This window comes from Vanacampus margaritifer, chromosome 4 (genome assembly GCF_051991255.1).
Source record: "Vanacampus margaritifer isolate UIUO_Vmar chromosome 4, RoL_Vmar_1.0, whole genome shotgun sequence".
In the NCBI taxonomy this organism is placed as follows: Eukaryota; Metazoa; Chordata; class Actinopteri; order Syngnathiformes; family Syngnathidae; genus Vanacampus; species Vanacampus margaritifer.
The window spans coordinates 31028538-31047516 of NC_135435.1; the positions used below are offsets into that span (position 1 = coordinate 31028538).

Genomic DNA, 18979 nt, shown 5'->3' on the forward strand with positions numbered 1-18979 from the left:
AAATCCGATAGAAGACTCGGAAGGGAAGTTTTTGATGGACTTGATGCTTGTTTGGACACGGCTCACTATTGCACTCAATTTTGTTCATTTGTGTGTGTGTGTGTGTGTTTCTTTCAGGCAACTTATAAAATTGGATGTTATGGCAGGATCCAATCTGATCCGAATCCTAAATACAAAATGTGTGCAAAACCACCATTTCTGTAAAAGCAAGCATCCAGAAAAATGATCATTTCCGTCCAAATCAACAAGATAAACAAATCCCACCAAGGTTTTATTGCAGCCTTGAAATTTTAACTCACACGCCTCCAAAATGACAAAAAAAGGTGTAAGAGGTTAACTTTTGTTTGCACTGCAAATGTTGATGTGACTTCAAACATGGCCTGTACACTTCATCAAGATCCACTGTATCATCTTCATCATTGTGATTATCACCATTCGTATTATTCTTATCATTGTGATAGTAATGTTTTAATTAGCAACGCAATAAGCTTTTGGCACAATCACGCAGCCAAGCTTCCTTCCAGCGCCACAAAATCTGCTTCTTCTTTTTTTTGCCCCCCAAAACAATGCGAATGTCATGCTTTATATCCACTGTGTGACAGCATGTGTGTGTGCGTGCGCGTTCCCCGATGGAGATAAGTCTGAGTGGTTAGGAGGGAACAGATGTCAGCTGGTGTCGGCTGCCAGGAAGACTGAACAAAGCCAATCAACGTCGCCTTCCTGTCCAAACGTGCGGCGGCGGAGGGAGACCTGAGTCCAAACGCAATTTAACACACACACACACACACACACACACACTCACGCACGTGTGCACGTGCCCGCCACCATCACGAGCGGCGCCGAATCGAAAGGACCGCAGCGAAGATTGACAAAATGGCGTCCGTAATGTGATCTGCTATGAGACGTGATCATTGACAAGCGGGTTAGCAGCCGCCACTTACAAATGACAAATTGCATAAAATAGTGCTGCCACATAAATAAAAAAAAAGAAAGGAAAATGAAGTTAAATAGCATGTTAGAATGTGGCAAATTTTCACGCAATAATGTAGTAAGTTTGACGTTGTAACGTGAAACAGTCGGTTTGACCGTGAGAAGTTATTGCGTTCAAAAGGGACACTTATCGGGTTCAAATAGGAGAGTCAGATTTGGACGGAAATGAAATGTTTTATTGTGATGAGTTTCACAAGTTATCACGTTAAAATGTGATCGTTGTCACAATTTAACATGATCAATTAAATGTGATAAGTTTCCTATAACTTGATGACTGTCACGTCATTTCCGTGATATTTCACGTTTTAGCGTGACAAATATCACCGTGACAAAGTTAACATGTTAAATGTGATCATTGTCGTATTTTAGCATAAGTTGCACATTTTAATGTGGTATGTTTTAACATGCATTACAAGTTAACATGTAAAAATGTGAAAATAGTCATCACATCAAATGTAACGTTTGATTGTGATACGGTTCGCATCATTTGATGAATTTCACATCATTTTTTACAATAAATTATTGCATGACATGCTAAGTTTCACGTTAACATGATAAATACCACCGTGTTAAGTTATCTTGGGTTTTTTTTTATGACATTTTAACATGATAAATGTTACATTTTAACTCTTTGACTGCCAGACGTTTTCAGAAACGGGTTGTCCCCAGTGCCAGCCGATTTTAAGCATTTTGACTGATCTTTCAAGGTCCATAGAAAATGATGTGTTTGGACTATGGAAACACACATACTACCAAATGAAAGATTGGACTCTCATCTTTCATCAGAAAAAAAAGTTTGTTTCTACCTTATTCCGTTTTTCAGTAATCAACAATAGAAAATGGTTAGTTTCACCTCTGTTTTGAAACAAACGTCTTTTAACGTCTTTGGCACTCCTCCATAGGATTTTACTAAACGTTATTTAACGTTTTTGGCAGTCAAAGAGTTAATGTGATAAGTTTTACATAACATGATAAACTCACATTTGAGCAAAATAAGGATTCATGATTGTCTCGGCCCTTTGAATCCTCAAAATGTTCTTTTATATTTACCAAAATGTATGTATTGGTCTTTGATTATGTTTAATATTGACACAAATTAGATATACTTTTGGTTTTCTTTGACGTTTATAAGAATGTAAGCTGGAACCATCGAAGACGCAATTATTTTTGCTACGCTGTCTTGGCTTGTTGAAGACGTAAAATTGTTTCTGATATTTAGCCTCGTACAAATTAAAATTAGGTTCGTTAAAGACTCTGCACTGTCTTTGATGTTTACAAAAACGTACGCTAGGTTCAATAGAGACTGATTTGGTCTTTGATGGTGCCCCCCCCCAAAAAAAAAGTTCGATTTGTTAAAGACTCAAAATTGAAAAATGACGGCATTGTCTTTGATATTTACCAAATAAAGTCATTGAAGACTCTGATGTTGTCTTTGATGCACCAAAAAAGTGAAGGTTATGTTTGTTAACGATTTGACGTACGTTTGTGAAAGACTGCATTGTCGGTGATATTTACAAAATAGTACGCTTGGTTGACCGTAAAATATTGTCTTTGATGTTGACAGAAAATTTGCATTAAGTTCCAAGCGAATCATGCACGACGTCTTACGAGACTTCATCGAATCTTGCGCGACTTCAACACGTAGAGAAAAGAATGGGAAATAGAACTCTTTGTCCATTATTTACGGAACCAAAGCACTAGTTTTGTTGTTTGGGGCGGACGTCTGCGAGGTTTCGGGTGTAAATCAAGCGGCGTGTTTGGCGAGGGGTCCGCGCGCCTCGACCGGCCTCGCCATCCATCAGCCGGCGAACACGTTTGAGTGCAAAGTAATGACGCGTGCAGCCTCATACGCGTGTTGACGCCTCGCTAAATAAGATCCATTTAGCCCGGCTGTTTGGGGCACAACCCACCTTGCAATCCCCCCATACAACAACCCTCCCCCCCCGCAGAACCACCACACTGCGCCATAACAACAAATCGAAGTTTCGGAAAGTCTGATGAGGATTACGATGACATCACCATTAAAGCTTTAATAACCAACTGCACGGGGAATGTTCTAAACATCCGTCCATCCATACATAGTATCCATCCATCTATCCGCCCGCCCATCCATCCATCTGTCCATGTTTGTCTATTCATCCATCTGTCTGTCCATCCATCCATCCATGTTCACATGATTTGTCAAGAAAAACAATCATTTTCTATTATTTTAAGGAAGTTGATGGTTTGAAAGTTTGTTTGCTAATGAGGATTAATATATATTGATGTCAGTGTCATTTGGGGAGGAACATCAATTCAAATAAGAAATTGGATTTGGCCAACCCTAAAAATAAAAAAATAAAAAGTCAGTCTAGAGGTCATGTGAAGGTGCGCCCGTATGCTAACCTTGTTAGCTGTCAGACTAGCATAAAAACAAGTTAGCCACTGTTGCAACAACAAATAAATAATCAACCTTTGGTGCACTTTTGTCAAAAGACAAAGCGGTTGCGTGTGTGGCGGTGTCACGTATGCAAAAACGGGGAGAAAAAAAAGGGAGAAAGGAATCAAACAAAAGGGTGAGTGGGGGTGATGGCGGTTAAGGGGGGCAAGGGTGGGGGTGAGCTAACAGAGAGACCTTTGATTTCTGCAAATAGACGACGACAACAACAACAACGGCATCCTTGTGGGAGGTAATAAACTTTTTTCCACGCCATCACGCCGCACGGAAGATCTCCACACGCCATGGCGAGGCCATTTTGAGTGTCTGTGTGTGTGTGGCACTTCCTGTTGGTTTGTTTACCCCGCCATTGTCCCACCACTTTCACAGCAGCCTAGCTGTCTAATGATGCATTTAGCGCTAGCATTAAGCGGTGCGGCAAAGGGGGATAGGAGCGGGTGGTGGTGCTTAGAGAGAGGGTCCCATTGACAACAGGTCACAATGGTGGAAAAAAAAAGAAATAAGTGTGCGTCATCCTCCACAAAGCGGCTGATCACGCTGGCGAGGGACACCCGGCCAGGAGAATAAAAGATACGAGACAATGTTTGCACGCGATACGTAAATAATCGGAAAAAAATAAATGAGGATGAAGTTAGTGTACAGTGAACAATATCACCAATTATTCTGTGAGAGTTTGTAGTATACAGACAAGTTCTAATTGAGAATTGTGCAACTTGGGTGTAGTACCGCATTATGCCACAACATGACTGGCAGCACTGAGGTGACTGTATGCAGATGAAGTTGAATTATCGGCGAGAAGAAGAGGCAGAGAAGGTGATGTGAGGTATTGCTGTATGCTATCTTCGTATGTTTTGCTAACTCAAGTTAGTAAAGTGCTGTGACGGCAAATAGATCCCTGTAGATGGCAGGGTTGCATTGTTTAGTTTTTGAGATCAGCACAGCTTTTGAGTGGAAGATGTTTCGTCACATCGATTATGAGGACGGAAAATGTCACGTTTCTTAATTGTATGTCTTTAAATGCATGTTTCCACTGTGTTTTAATGGTTCAAAAAAAAAAAATCATCATTAACTTGAAATTCAAACTGATGAATTGAAATTCAGAATTGAAACGTATATGGACTAAATATACCAGAGCTTCATACAGAGGAGGAAGAGAATCCTAATGATGCTTTTTAGCCAACAGCACTAATAACCGCCCCCCCACCACCACCCCCGCCCTCCCGCCCGGCTATTAGCGGCGCACTCGAAGCGCCGACAGAAAAGCGCGGACAGAGACGCCCGCCTTAATTGTGCGTCTTTAGTCACGCAAACGTCGAGCCTCACGGGCAGCTCGCTAGCGCCGCTGCAACGATCGGCATCGCCGTCGCTACAGTCGCCCTCCGCGGTTCGCAAGGTCAATTTAAGATGGCCGCCCACCCCCCACCCCGGCGGCCTTCTTTTAACACACATGGCACTCACACAATGAGGACATTTGGCACTATTTATCCTGATTTGAAGCATTACATGATACGACGTGTTCTGTATGCACAGTCTGAACTCACTTGAGGTATCTGAAGCACTGCATTCAAATGATATAAAATATGGTTCCATTTTTATTATTACTTTTTCATATTTTATAATGAATGAAAACTGGTTTTATTTTATTTATTTGTACAAGTTTTTGAAGTTTTTTAATATTAGTATTTATTACTAAAGATACTGTATTAAGACTACATGACGAAGAAAATCTGTTTGTATTAATGTCTATATTTAATGGTTTTAATCTTATAATGTATTTTTCATTATTTTATTAAGGAATTTAAAAAAACATTTTAATTAGACAAATTCATCTTTTAGTTTCATGATTACATTTTGTGAAATTTGATTCATTATCATTATTAAAAAAAAAAAAATCACTTTTAAAATGTACTTCCAGCATTTTCTATATTTTAATTTTAACTCACGAGATAAATCCAGATTATTATACTTTTATATTAAAACATTTTTCTAATTAGCTAGAGATATGCAAACTAAACAATACAATTTCTTCTTTTAGTTTTCACTACTACATTTTGCTTTTTTTTATTCTATAAAAAAATCACCTTTAAAATACATTTTTACCATTTTATATTTTAAATGTCATTGTATTTAACTAGAGATATGTAAAGTACTAAATTATAATGATAGAAAAAAATTCTTTTTTAAAAAAAAATATTTTTGTTTGGCAAAACAGCTCTTAAATATTAGGTTTTAAAATCTTCATGTTAGCAGGAAGAGAAGGCTCAGAGAAGCTAATGAGATTTGAAAACATCAGGATTAAAGCCGCTTACACTTCACAACTGCTTACATTTGCAGGAAAACAGGAAGTGGATGAAGAAAACGGTTTGTTTTTATTTATCATTTGGCTGGCGACCAGAATGGGTGGCTAACCAAAAGTGCAACACTCCATCTCTTGGCCGCTGACTCCTACGTCGTTATTTTTGGGGCATGATCAAAAACAACAAGTTTATTTTCACCGTAAGCGCAAAGAGGAAGGGGAAGAAAAAAAAAATCATCATAAGAAAAAGACGAAGCTCTCGTGAAGGATGGCGAGCCAGGCAAGACCCCCTGCTGCTCTCAGCTACATGCTACATAAATAAGCATTATGAATCACGCTAGCGCCCGCCGCAGTCCAAAACCAGACGCGCTTCACATTTAGCCCTGATGCTAATGAGCCACAAGAAAACATGTTTGCCCCAAAACTGACCAACAATCTGCAAACTTGGTCAAGTTTCGATGCGGAATCGTCGGGAAAACAGTCAATCAACTCCACACTATTTGGGAAAATAAACTGCTATGTTAGCTCAACTGCTAGCTCCAAAGTTCACTTCACTCAATATTCTTATGTTAACAGTTCTTCTGATTACATTTTGATTGTTAAGTTTTGCGGGTGTGGTTGAGGTAGGTGGAACCAGATGCAGGGAATTAGAGTTTAATGAAACAAAAGCAAGGAAACAGAGAGGTTCTGGCCGGAGCACAAAACCACAAGTCCAAACTGGCAAGAGAGGCGAGACATGGGGAGAACAACGGGGCAAAAGGATGGCAGCAGGATGAGAGGAAACAACGACAAACATCGATGGATTGACGCGAGACAGACGGGAAACACAAAACTAATGCTGCATTTGAGGATGGTCGCAAGTCGGATACATCAGAGTTGTTTTTCCCCCACTTCTGACCTGAAAGCATTTGAGGCGAAATTAAACAACTAAAATGGCGGAGAGTGATTAATTGTTTTTTATTTTGGTCCTCGAAACTCATTTTGACCTCCAGCAAACTTGCCTTCTCGCTATTTTGCTTATTTCATAAGCATTTCATCCATTTCAGTAGTTCACCATATAATTGCATGCAAACAGATAGCGGCATACGTATTGTCACGTACGTTGTGTCGAATATTTCTGAATGAAGAAAGCTATCCAGTTTTATAGTCGAGTAAATTGTGTTTTACAATTCACGGTCTGTGTTTTCCAAAGGGGTCAGTCACCATTTTAGAGTGACGTCACTTGTGGTCCGCCGCTGAAGTCAGGGTCACTTTTTTCTTCCGACTTCAAATTTCCAAGTTCAAGCGAGCGTTCCCGTACACACTTCCTGGTTTGAACTTAAAAAAAAAAAAAAAAACGTCCAACTTCCGACCATCCTCGAATGCAACATAAATACACAAACACCAATGCGGTTTATGCCATGGAGAAGGCGGGACTTCCGACTTCCTGGTTTCCTGTTTGGAACGTGTGGGTCGCGTCTCAGATCTTGCGCTTCCGCTTTTGTGCCCCTCGGTTACGCGTTCCTGTTTGCTTTGCTTCCGAAGCAACAAATCGAACCCAAACCATGACATTGATAGCCAAGCACAACAAATGTTTAAAAAGTTGCGTCAACTCAAGTATTTGTGTATAGCTATCAAAGTAAAATTAAAGTAAAGTTAATGATTATTTTTTAAACTATTAGACATTTACCAAGTCTGATTGGTGAGAATAAAGTTGTAACATGAAATAGTCCCCAAAAAAAGACATGAATATTGATAAATATGCTATACTTTAATTACAATTACATTTCTAGATAAAAAAATGTCATTAATTTTAGGACTGAAAAACAAAATAAATAATCTATCTATTATTCTCTTGTCAATAAAATAAATGTATTCCGTATATTATTACAGTAATATTCATTTTATCATTTCTCCTTCACAATTTCCACAAATGACCTTCTTCGGCTTCGTCATTGTCTAAAAGTGGTTTTACGGTCCCACTTGAGCTGTGGACTTTAGTTGGATTGTTTGTTTTCAAAATACATGTACAGTGGATCCGGAAAGTATTCGGAGCGCTTCCATTTTTTACAAATGTTATTCGGGGTGTCATCAGGAGGCTGCGAGTGAAAAGCGAGAAGAGTCACAACAGCTTATTGTGACTTTTGCCCTTCAGCTCCTTGCTTGGAAAGCAGCAAGTTGTGCCAAAAGTCCTGAAATGACAACATTTTTTAAGTAGTGTTGGAGATTTTGATGGCGTTTATCGTGGACGGCGGCGGTAGGTTTAAAAAGCAGATTCGGGGCTTCATTGAGCAGGAATCTCTTTTGTGGGGACGCATTTAAGCGGGACAAAGGAACGTCGCTCCCGGCCTCCGCTGTTAAGTGCGGCCTTGTCGTCGGGGCCCGTGGGTGGGTTCCCATTCTTCCGCCTCCTTTCGTGGGAGGCCATTGAACTCTTAGCGGCCGTCGCTATGAAAATTCATCAGGATTAAAATGACCTCACACGCAAAATTAAAGTTCCGGCACAATGAGTGGCTGCATCTTTTTTTTCCTTCTTTTTTTTTTTTAAAGGCTTTCCACAATTGTTTCCTGACAAAGTGGTCTCCACTTCACAATGAGCACCTTTCACACGCACACACAGCGACCGCCGAGGGAGACGGATTTCACATATCAATCAAAGCAGGGCGGGAGGGGCCGAGCGAGCGCTCCTTCACTTGGGAACAGACTTCATGCTTCCTTCCCGCTTTTCCACACAAGGAAACACGGAAAGTGTGCAGGTGAAGTTCTAATGAGCCCACGTGTGTGTGTGTGTGTGTGTGTGTGTGTGTGTGCACGTGTGTGTGTGTGTGCGCCACCCACTGTGCTGGCCGAGTACGCCATCGCTAATCATGCTGGGAAATAATACAGACTTGAGCGGGCAGCCCAGATAAGAAGCACATAATCAATGAGCTGTTTTAAATTTAGCATCAATGCTAATGGACGACACGCACTCAAGGTCTTCTTTTTCTTATACGCTTACTTTTTAAATAGAGACAAGTGTTGAAACACGCAGCTCTTAATCAATAAAATAAGCAATCACAGATTGGAGAGATTGAAAATAATTGTATGCTGTACCAACGCGTCAAAGGATACATGGAGGTGTCCCAATAGTTTTGTCCACATTTTCAAATCCACAATTTTACTTTTTGATAGTTTTGTCCACATTTTCACTTCTTTTTGGTGTCCCTGTACTTGTGTCCTACCCCCACAATTTTTTTCAATTTCCACATCCTGTAAAGGTCCCCCAATACTTGTGTCCACATATTCGCCACACTCTTCTTTCCATCCTCTAAGTGTCCTGATACTTTTGTCCAAACTCCACATTTGTACTTTTTACCCGCTGTTTCTGTGGGTTGTAAGTGTCCCATTTTTCCTCGTTGGTGTCCCAATACTTTTGACCAAACTTAACACTTTCTTCTCTTTTCACTGAATTTAATTGTCCAACTGAGTGTGTGTGTGTGTGTGTGTGTGTGTGTGTGCGTGTGCGTGTGCGTGCTCATATGCTATCTTTAGCGCTTAGGCAGTGACAGCGTGGAATCGGGGACGAGTCGGCCTTGCACCGGGCCGTGACACAGACGTATGTTAAAGCTAATTAGATCATGATAATAGCTTTAGGGCCCCAGCGATCAATGCCCCGCGTCTTTTCTTTGTGCATCAACTTTAGTTAAGCGCACGCACGCACGTGCACACGGTCTCGATTGCTGTTTGCCTGCAAATACAGGAACAATTCATGGGACGATTTGATGATTTTTTGTCTCACAAAATTGTTCTGGCATTCAAATTTGGGGTAAAATTGGTGACAACTGTTTGGTCAATATCTCTATTGATTACAGTCAGAGGTGGCAAATCCAGATCCAGAAAGTAAAAACCCTGCCACAGTTTGGCTTTAGCCATTGGTGCTAGCTAGCTAGCTAGCTCCCTAGCAGGTAAAGGGCACCATGGGAGCTAGCTAGGGAGCTAGTTAACTAGCACCTGGGGCTAAAGGCAAACAGAGGCAGGGTTTTTACTTTCTGGACCTGGATTTGCCACTTCTAATTACAGTGGGCAAGTGGTAAGGATTTCAGTCTGGCAGTCCATGTTTTCCGTGGGGAGTTTATCATTTTTTCATTTTTGGTAAATATTTACAGTTATTTGTGTTGTGTTCTCTCGTATCAGCTAGCTAGTGCTAAGCTAACATGGCAGGACTCGTCTCTCCGGTCCGACATCCAAGTGTGAAACTCCCTTCGTGATAGGACGCAGCGTCAGAGGCCGACAAGCGAGGTCATGGCAAAGGCATTGATATGAGCTTTATCGATTGATTACGTCACATTTGAATTTAATGCTCATTAGCCGGCTAAACATGAGCATTTGACACAATTTTCTTTTGACAACATGAAAATGAATTATGTTTCAAAATTACGTTTGTATTTTTCATGTTAAACAAAAAGTCATTGTAAAGGCAAACGTTATGCCAGTACATGGTGTACCTAATAAAGTGTCCATTGCATATATTTTAATTAAGTCGACTTGTTACCCGTTAACCGAGCATTTGGACCTTTTTATTCGACGCTATTAGCTGCATTTATGTGACACCTAATTACAGTCTGTGAGATACGGCTTACTTAAGGCCCAAAAAACGTCCACGTTCGTTAGCCGCCGCGTTGCTCCACCATTAAAGACTTTTTGTATTTGTTGTAAAAAGTGACGCTTGCCCTCATGCATGCGCGTATGCCGAGTATGTAGGTCACATGGCAGCGCCGTGCGACTATTGGACGTGGGCTTAGCTCGCTGTTTGTTGACTATTAAGCCATTGTGCCGACTCAGCGCTCCTTTTTCACACAGCTGTGCCACTGAAAGGAGTGTGTGTGTGTGTTATCACCTCACACACACACACACACACACATAGAGCAAGCACTCTCACACTATTTCACACATCTTTGTATGTCAAGCAGTTAGCATAAAACGTCCGTCGTGTTTCCTGGATAGAGACGCCGGCTGCGATCCGGACGCAAACTCCCTGACCTGACCTGTGGCAAGTGATGACAAATTGGGTTTATCAGTCATGATGTGGAAAATACCTTACAAATGGGCATGGCCCGATTACCAGTTTGACGGTTTACCATGGTTATAAAAAGTCACAATTTCAGCGTTAATACCGTCTGTCACTGGTAAACCCGCTCTTCTTTTATTTTTTATGTGATTGGCTCTTGGCTGCTTCCAAAGTTGAGTAAATGAGCCACCGCCGTGAAATTCATTGGCGACCATTATGCCTCCTTCTTGGTGAACATTGAGGGGAGGGGTGAGCAGTTTCACAAGGTGGAGAAACAGGCAGGATGTAGGGAGGTTAGACAAAGAGACACAGTTGTTACTTACATGTATGCCTCAATTAAAAAAAAAAAAAAATGGTGCTAGTGTGTATTAGTGAGTCCCAAGGACAACATGAGTAGCCCACGGGTCTGTTCTAAATATAGCTCACCAGTGATGGGACACTGTGACTTACTGAGAAGAATTAAAACAGAACAAGATTTTTAATATTTATTTATTTACTGTATGCGCTTAAACTTGATATGCTTCTTAAATAAAATGTAGAATATTTAGTGCATTAAAAAATAAGAAAGACTAATATTGTTGCTAACAGTTATCATACCATCAGAATATCACGTCGGGCCACGTCGGCTCACAAATACGTTGAACCTGCATGTCGAATATTGAATTTTTCATACAAGACGGCGTTATTCTGCCCGCGCGATGCCGTGTTGCTGCGTAAAAGAGCAGCCATCATGGCAACATCCTGCTTCGCCGGCTTGCGCGTGAAAGGCAGTGGCCAAAAAAGCCCCCGTGTACCCCCTGCTAGGCCTCGCCAAGCGTGCCAGGAGGGCGCACCTGCTTGGATGGCGAGGGTGGCCAAGAGTTGCCAGCTTAAAAATAGAAAAAAAAAAAGATGAGGGGAGGAGGGGAGCAGGGGGGGGGGGGGTTAGAAACGCACGTGCACGTACGTATTGAAGCGTAAGCACACCCCCGCGCATCCAACCCTCACCCCTGAGTACCAAATGAGCCCAGATGGTGATTGATTTTTCAAGTGTTGACATCCCTGCTTGAGAAACACCCTCGTGTGCGCGTGCTTCTTTGTGTCGAACAAGTCAGGCAGGCAAAAATCATACCTTCATCACCATCACCATCATCATCATCATCATCATCATCATCGTCATCCATGTGACTGCCAACAACCACCATTGATTGACTAAACAGTAAAAACACACACACACTTGCACTCACTGGTTTGCTATTTCCAAGTAAATCCCTTGTGGTCAAAATGTTAACCACAGCCAGTATGACCTGACAGCAGTACAAGAGTACAATAATCTGTTTAAAAAAATTAATAATACCAGTGCGTTTGAATATAGTTAAATTAGGGGTGTCAGGCAATTCAATTGATTAATCGTAATTAAGTGCATGACTTCAATAGTTAACTCACAACTCATGGCAAATTTTATATCTGCTCTAAATGTACACTTTTTTTCTTCTAAATTTGTTAATGTTAACATGAAAAAGGAAAAAATGTTAAACTAATAGAGATATGGCTGTATCTTTTAGTCATTGATATAGTAATTTCATAATAATTCATAAAAATATGTACTGTACTGTAAAAAACAAGTTTGATATTGATTTGGCATTGAGGTCATTTTTCTGCCACTAGATGTTATTACATTTATTACGGGTACATTTTGATGTGGACGTGCCTGTTGCAACTGGAATTCCCCCAGTACAGGCTTTCCAAGTAAGGGACGGTCATTAATCGTGCATTGAAAAAAAAAGTTAGTGGCGTTAAAGAAACTTGAAATCAACTCAAAATTAAAGCACTCATTTTGACACCCCTAATTTCAATATGTTTGAATGCACTCACTAGTCAAAAATGTTTATTCCACCGTAAAAAATGTTATTGTGTTCAAAGATGAAAATGATCATGGAAATGATCACGTAATGTGAAAATGACCACCAAAATGCGACACCGCATTAAAACGTGGCCATAATTATGGTCAAATCTTAAAAGACGAAAATGATCACGTCACAACATGAAATTCATCAAATACTGATCTTTTTTTCTGGTGTGGCAGCATTACACCTGGGCAAGTAAATAAAAAATAATAATAATGGAGGGGGAAGAGCCTAGAAGCATCTTTCAGGATTAAACGCATCATGTGAAAAGAGACGAATCAAGAAAATACATTTACAGCAGCAAAAACGGACATTCCGGTTGAGTAAAGCTCAATGAGGCGCCGAGAAGCTCATGAATGAAACGTTGACAAATGAAGACAAAAGACAAGACGGTCCTCCTCCTCCTCCTCCTCCTGCTCTTCTTCTTCTCCTCCTCCTGGAGGGCACGTTTAAAGCGTGAAGGCATTCGGCCATTACGTGGCATTAACCTCATTACAAAACACAGCAGATCAAATTGATTTACAGCTGCCATTTTGTCGCGCCGCTCGCGATCGATGCTTCGACGCTCCCTTTACGGCTGACAGACGCTTTTTTTTCCCCCCCTTCCCTCTCCCGCTCGTCCTTAACGGCTTTTTAATTTGGCTGTCGCCGTGCCAAAGTGGGGAAGTTCGGAGAGCCCCTGAAGGGGTCATGCGCTAACATATGCTAACGGTTATTAGCGTTAAAACATTCATGAGAGAGGATGGAGGTTGTGTCGAAAGGTTGGGCTTCAAAGAAGGGTTTTAAGTCAAAGATGGGGATTCAAGCCAAAGTGACATTTTCAAAGTAAGGTTACAAGTTGTAGTTGGGAGTTTCAAAGTAGGGTTTCAAGTCAGGGTTAAGGTTAGCGATTCAAGTCGAGAAGGAATTCAAGGCAGGGTTAGGGATTCCGAAGCCACTGGTAGGATTTCAAGTAAAGATGACAAAGTCCAAAAGTCCAAGATAGAGTAGCTTGTCAAGGTAAGGTTAAGGTTTCAAGTCAGGGTTAGAATTTTAAAGTAGGGTTTCAAGTCAGAGATCAGCTACAAGCACAAATTTGGAGACTCAAAGTAAGGTTTTGAGTCTGGGAAAAGGATTCAAGTCAATATTAGAGTCTCAAGTCAGAGTTAGAGTTATGTGCCACAGTTAGGGTTTCAAGGTTAGGATTAGGTTTTCAAATTGGGCTTTCCAAATAATGTTTCAATTGAGGGTTAGGGATTTAAGCCAGGGTTAGCATTTCAAGTTAAGGTTGAAATAAATGCTTTGAAATAGGGTTAGGGCTTCGAAATGTAACTTCGAATCAGGTTAGGGTTTCAAATTCATCTTTCGAACCAGGGTTAGTGTTTCAAAGTAGGGCTTCAAGCCAGGTAGCACTTACTGCCACGAGTAGGGTTTCAAATCATGTTATGGTTTAAATATGCAGATAGGGTATCTTCAGGGGTGTTTTCCAATTCAGTTTTCAGTCTAGGGTTTCAAAAAGAAAAAAAAAAAGAGCAGCATTTCAAATAGTCAGGGTCACATCCCAGGAAAATGTCTGTAAAGGAAACGAGTAGCAAAGTCGCGCTCTGATTGGCCAAGGTCTGACGTTCACAAAAACGGCTCCTTTCTTGGACAAATCAATAGGAACGCCTTCCGCCTCCTTCCCGGGAGAGCGTGTGGCGGAGTGACATCATCATCGAGGGATCAGGTGACAAGCCGCCCATCCTCTCCCCTCCCCATCACAGCCCCCCCCCCCCAACCCGACCTCACCCCACCCCGTCTTCCTCCGCCGCGCTTTTCACACGTAAATAAAATATGAAGCATTTGTGATTCACGTCCTCCGCGGCGACCTCGCACCGACACGTCCAGACGCTTGCTCGCCACACAAGCCCGCTGGGGCTGGAAAAGTAGGGTTTCAAGTTAGGCTTGTGGATTTGTTTTCAAATGAGGTTTGAGTTTGAGTTGAGTTGGACTTTCAAAAAAAAAGGATTTCAAGACTGGCTTAGGGCTTTAACAAGGGTGGGGTTTCAAATGGGGGTTAGGGTCTCACTGTAGGGTTTAAAGTCAGGATTATGGTTTCAACTTCCCCCTTCAAGAAAGGTGGTTAGAGTGTCAAAGTAGAGTTTGAATCAGGATTAGGGTTGCATGACTTGGTTGTGGTTTCAAAATTGGGTTAGGGCTACAAAATAGGGTTTCAACAACTTGTAGGTTTGTGTCCGGATTTCAAATTGGGTTTGAAATGGCTGTCGGATTGCAAGTGTGGGTTAGCATGTGAAGGTCGGGTTTCAAAGGGACGTTGTGGCTCCAAAAAGAAACCTGGTTCTATAGCCATGTGTGTGTTCAATTATTGCACACACACACACACACACAGCTCATATTCGGTGTGCAAATATTATAGCGGAGGTGGCGGCGTTCTGCACATGAACGCGAGCTGCTCATCCGCAACTCGGTGAGAATTTTCCGGAATGACCACACACACACACTTGATCTCTTTCCTTAGCATGTCTGGGACCCCCCCCCCCCCTCTCCCAACACACACACACCTGTGTTACATAAGCGTCTGGACGGCTTACAGACGGACCGATGGTCGAACCCTTGCAGCAGCACCAGCTAACAAGCTAACAAGATTAGGCGGGAATTAGCTACTGATACATTTGAACCTCCAAAGTCCTTTTCAACTACTTGTACTACATTTTAGAAGTACTTTTACTTTATTTTGTAGTAGTTTCAATTTGTTTTTCAAATGTACTTTTTCCTTATTTGAGCCTATTTGCTTTATTTTAGTTGTAGTATTATTCTTTTTCTAGTACTAGTTGAGGAGTTCCCCCTTTTTTTTGTAGTAGTTTTACATGGATTTGGTCATTTTAGAAGTAGTTTTTACTAGATTCTAGTTCAGGGGTGCTCAAGTTGGGTCCTGGAGAGCCCCTCCCTATGAAGCCTGTTTTCCATGTTTCTCTCCACTAACACACCTGATTAATGATCAGGATCGTTATCAGGCTTCTGCAAAGCTTGCTGGTGAGCTCATCATTAGATTCAGCTGTGCTGCAGGAGGGAAACATGGAAAACGGGCTGGATAGGGGTTCTCGAGGACCCAACTTGAGCACCCCTGTTCTAGTTGTCTAGTTGTCTTTATTTTTGTGTATTGATGTTATTTTTCTTTAGCTTTTTTTTTATTTAGATTTTACTATTTGTACTTTACTTAAGTAGTAGTTTTTACTTTATTTTGTAGTGGTTTTGATTGGTTTAATTTTACATATTTGACCTATTTTATTTTATTTTGTAGTCATTTTTTTAATTTCAGATTTCTTTATTTTACATCAGTAGTGTTGTTGTTGTTTTTTTACTGTAGTAGTAGTTGTACTTTATTTTACTTTTGTTTACTTCATTTTAAGGTTAACTGCATTTTGGAGCAATTTTGCTTTTTTTGTTGCAGTATGTTCCCTTGTTTTTGTTTAATTACTATTAAACAATTTATTCCAAATTTAAGTACTATTTCAGGATTTTTTTTTTTTTACATCATAATTTTGCTAGCAGTTGTATTTTGGTCAGAGTTTTCCCTGATTGTTATTTTAGCCCTAGTTTGACTTTATTTTAGAAATAGATTTTGCTTACTTTAACTTGCATGGTAGCATTACGTTGCAGTGTTTTAATTTTATTTCAGTTCAATTTACATGAACCTTTTATCCACACTTGCATGCCAGTTATCAGTGCTAAAATATGATTTATAACAAGGTCTGATTTTTCTTTTTCTTTATCTTTGTATGTGTGTTTGTGAGGGGAAAATAATCCTAATCAGTCTAAGCACACACACACGCACACACACACACGCACACACACGCACACACGCGCTACTTCATCTTCCTCACCTGGGATGACCTCCCTCACTTCCTAGAATCTCCTCCTAGTAAGTGGGTGTGGGGTGGAATAAAGTGTGTGCGTGGGGTTGCTGTCACATGACCCGACTTACCCTGGTTAAGCCGGGGTCGGCGTCAGCTCCTCTCGTACTCGCCGCTGAATCCTACGACAGAGAACCAACAAGAGAAGATGAGAAACTTTCACAGTCGACGTCAGCTCCCCTTGCGTACCACTATTGACCCCCCCCTCTCCCCCACCCCAGGGCCTTCCTCCTTTCGAGAGAAAACTCTTCTTCCTCCTCAAATATTGAGCAAACGCCTTCAATGATGAAAATGGAGATATCTGACTTGTGGGACACTTGATTAGGTACACCGGCTAATTGGACTGCATTGAAACTTTTCCATTTCGCTCGCCACTGACACTTTGATTCTACAAGTCAAGTCTACGAGTCATTCATTCATCCATCGGCTTTAAGAAACGATCAAATCAGGAATACAAGCATGAGTAAAGTGCATTAAAAAACGAATGGGAAAAAAACATTGACTTGAAACTGGACAATCTTTATATACGTCAATCTGAAAAACTGAACGTGTACGAATTTGTACATACCCAATACATTAAATCAAACACAGACCACAACTAAGAAACATTAAAATGAAAAACATTTAAACACTAAGAACTTTGTTTTTAAAGGGATTAAAACTAATTTGAATTTGAATTATACAATGCAGAATTTAATGCATAAAATAAATGCAATAAATAAAAACAAACAGAAGTATTAATAAACTTAAAAGTTACTACTACTAAAAAAAACTATAATAATAAATAAATATATATATATAAATATATATATATATATATATATTTAATAATAATTCAGATGTTAACTGTAATATAAAAAGAACAAAAAGTAAGAATAAACATTTAAAAAATAAATACAGGCAACAACAAAAAAATCTGAAATAATGTAATTGCAATTTTAATGTGCGTAATATATCAAATTAAAAACCGTAAACAAATAATGATATCTTACTAACTCTAAATCTCGAGATGTAATTTTTATTGCCATTTGATTGTGCGCCTAATCAAGTGTCCAGCGAATGCAAACGTCGCCTTAGTCTGCTGAGTGACATTTTGATTTGGAGCGTCAATCATAATCCGAGTCGCAATAAAGGAAAAAAAAAAAAACAGACAGCAGCGCCGCCGTTTTTTATTGCCGCCTGCAGCATCCTAGTCACATGACCCAGCGTGCATGTTTTACGCTGTACATCTCATGGCCATTAAACAACATTTTGACACTTTTTCTTCTTTTCTTCTTTTCTTTTTTCTTTACGACTTCCAGCCTCGTTTAATCATACATTGCTGCTGACTCGGATACAAAAATAAAAAAAAAAAGTCAGGAAAGATTCACCTGACTCACGTAGGAATCTTCGTCAGCTTTGCTGACAGAGCTACAACACACACCCTTCAGATGGCTCACAAAAAGCTAGCGGCTAGCGCCAGAAGCTAACCTGACAATCTTTACTACACTACACTACCACTACAGAATTTTGCTTACAAAGTGTTAATTTACTTTCAAGGGGGGGGGGGGGGGTACTTGTACAGTGCCACAGCCATTTGTCTACAAAGAACCCAATTATTTTTATTGCAATCTTCAGCTTACTTTTTGTGGACAAAAGCAATCAAACAAAAGAACTCTGACTGTTACGAGAGTTATCCACTTTTTTTTTTTCTCAACAAAAGTACATGGACACCATCATAGCTATCATCTTACTTTTTGTTGACAAAAGTTACTCTGACACACCACAGTCTTCAATTTACTTTTTGTGGACAAAAGTACTTTTCACAATCGTCTGCTTACATTTTGTTGTCAAAAGCCCCGTGACACCAACACAGTCATTCTCTTACTTTTGGTGAACAATAGTACGAGGACACCACCACAGTTGTTCACTTACTTTTTGTCAATAAAGTTGTACGGACACCATAATCATCTTAGTATTTGTTGACAAAGTTACACTATCATTTTAAGCCTACTTTTTGGGGACAAAAATACTCAGACACAACCAAAATCACCCGCTTTTTGTCGCAAAAAAAAAAAAAAAAAAGCTGTGACACCACCACAATCCTTTTTGGTGGACAAAAGTATTTGGATAGCAACTGCTGTCTTGTTGACTAACATTTTTTAGTGAACAAAAAGTGTGATGCTGGACGGAAGCTCTCGTGACATACGCTCGCCTCGTGATGACATCATCAATGATGATCTGCGCATAGCATGCGTCTTTCTTCAACAGTGCATTGATTAGCCCCTCCCTCCTTTATGCCTCATTTTCCTGACACACACGCACACACACACACACACACACAACGGTGCGCACACACACATTCGCTGGGATAAGTCAAAAGGAAATTGATGCCCATGTTTTGTCAGACCACCTGTTCATCCTGGATACAAGACTTGCAGCCCACTAAGGGTTAACACTCATGTAGGAGGG

General features: G+C 40.5%; 1 protein-coding gene across 3 annotated transcripts in view; it reads right to left on the reverse strand.

Moving 5' to 3' along the window:
• znf536 (zinc finger protein 536) overlaps positions 1-18979 on the reverse strand; it is a 252049-nt gene that overhangs the window by 150845 nt on the left and 82225 nt on the right. For all 3 annotated transcript variants that reach the window (XM_077564276.1, XM_077564277.1, XM_077564278.1), the window contains one exon: positions 16600-16650. The gene's annotated coding sequence lies outside the window, so the exon portion shown is untranslated. The remainder of the gene's footprint in view (positions 1-16599; positions 16651-18979) is intronic.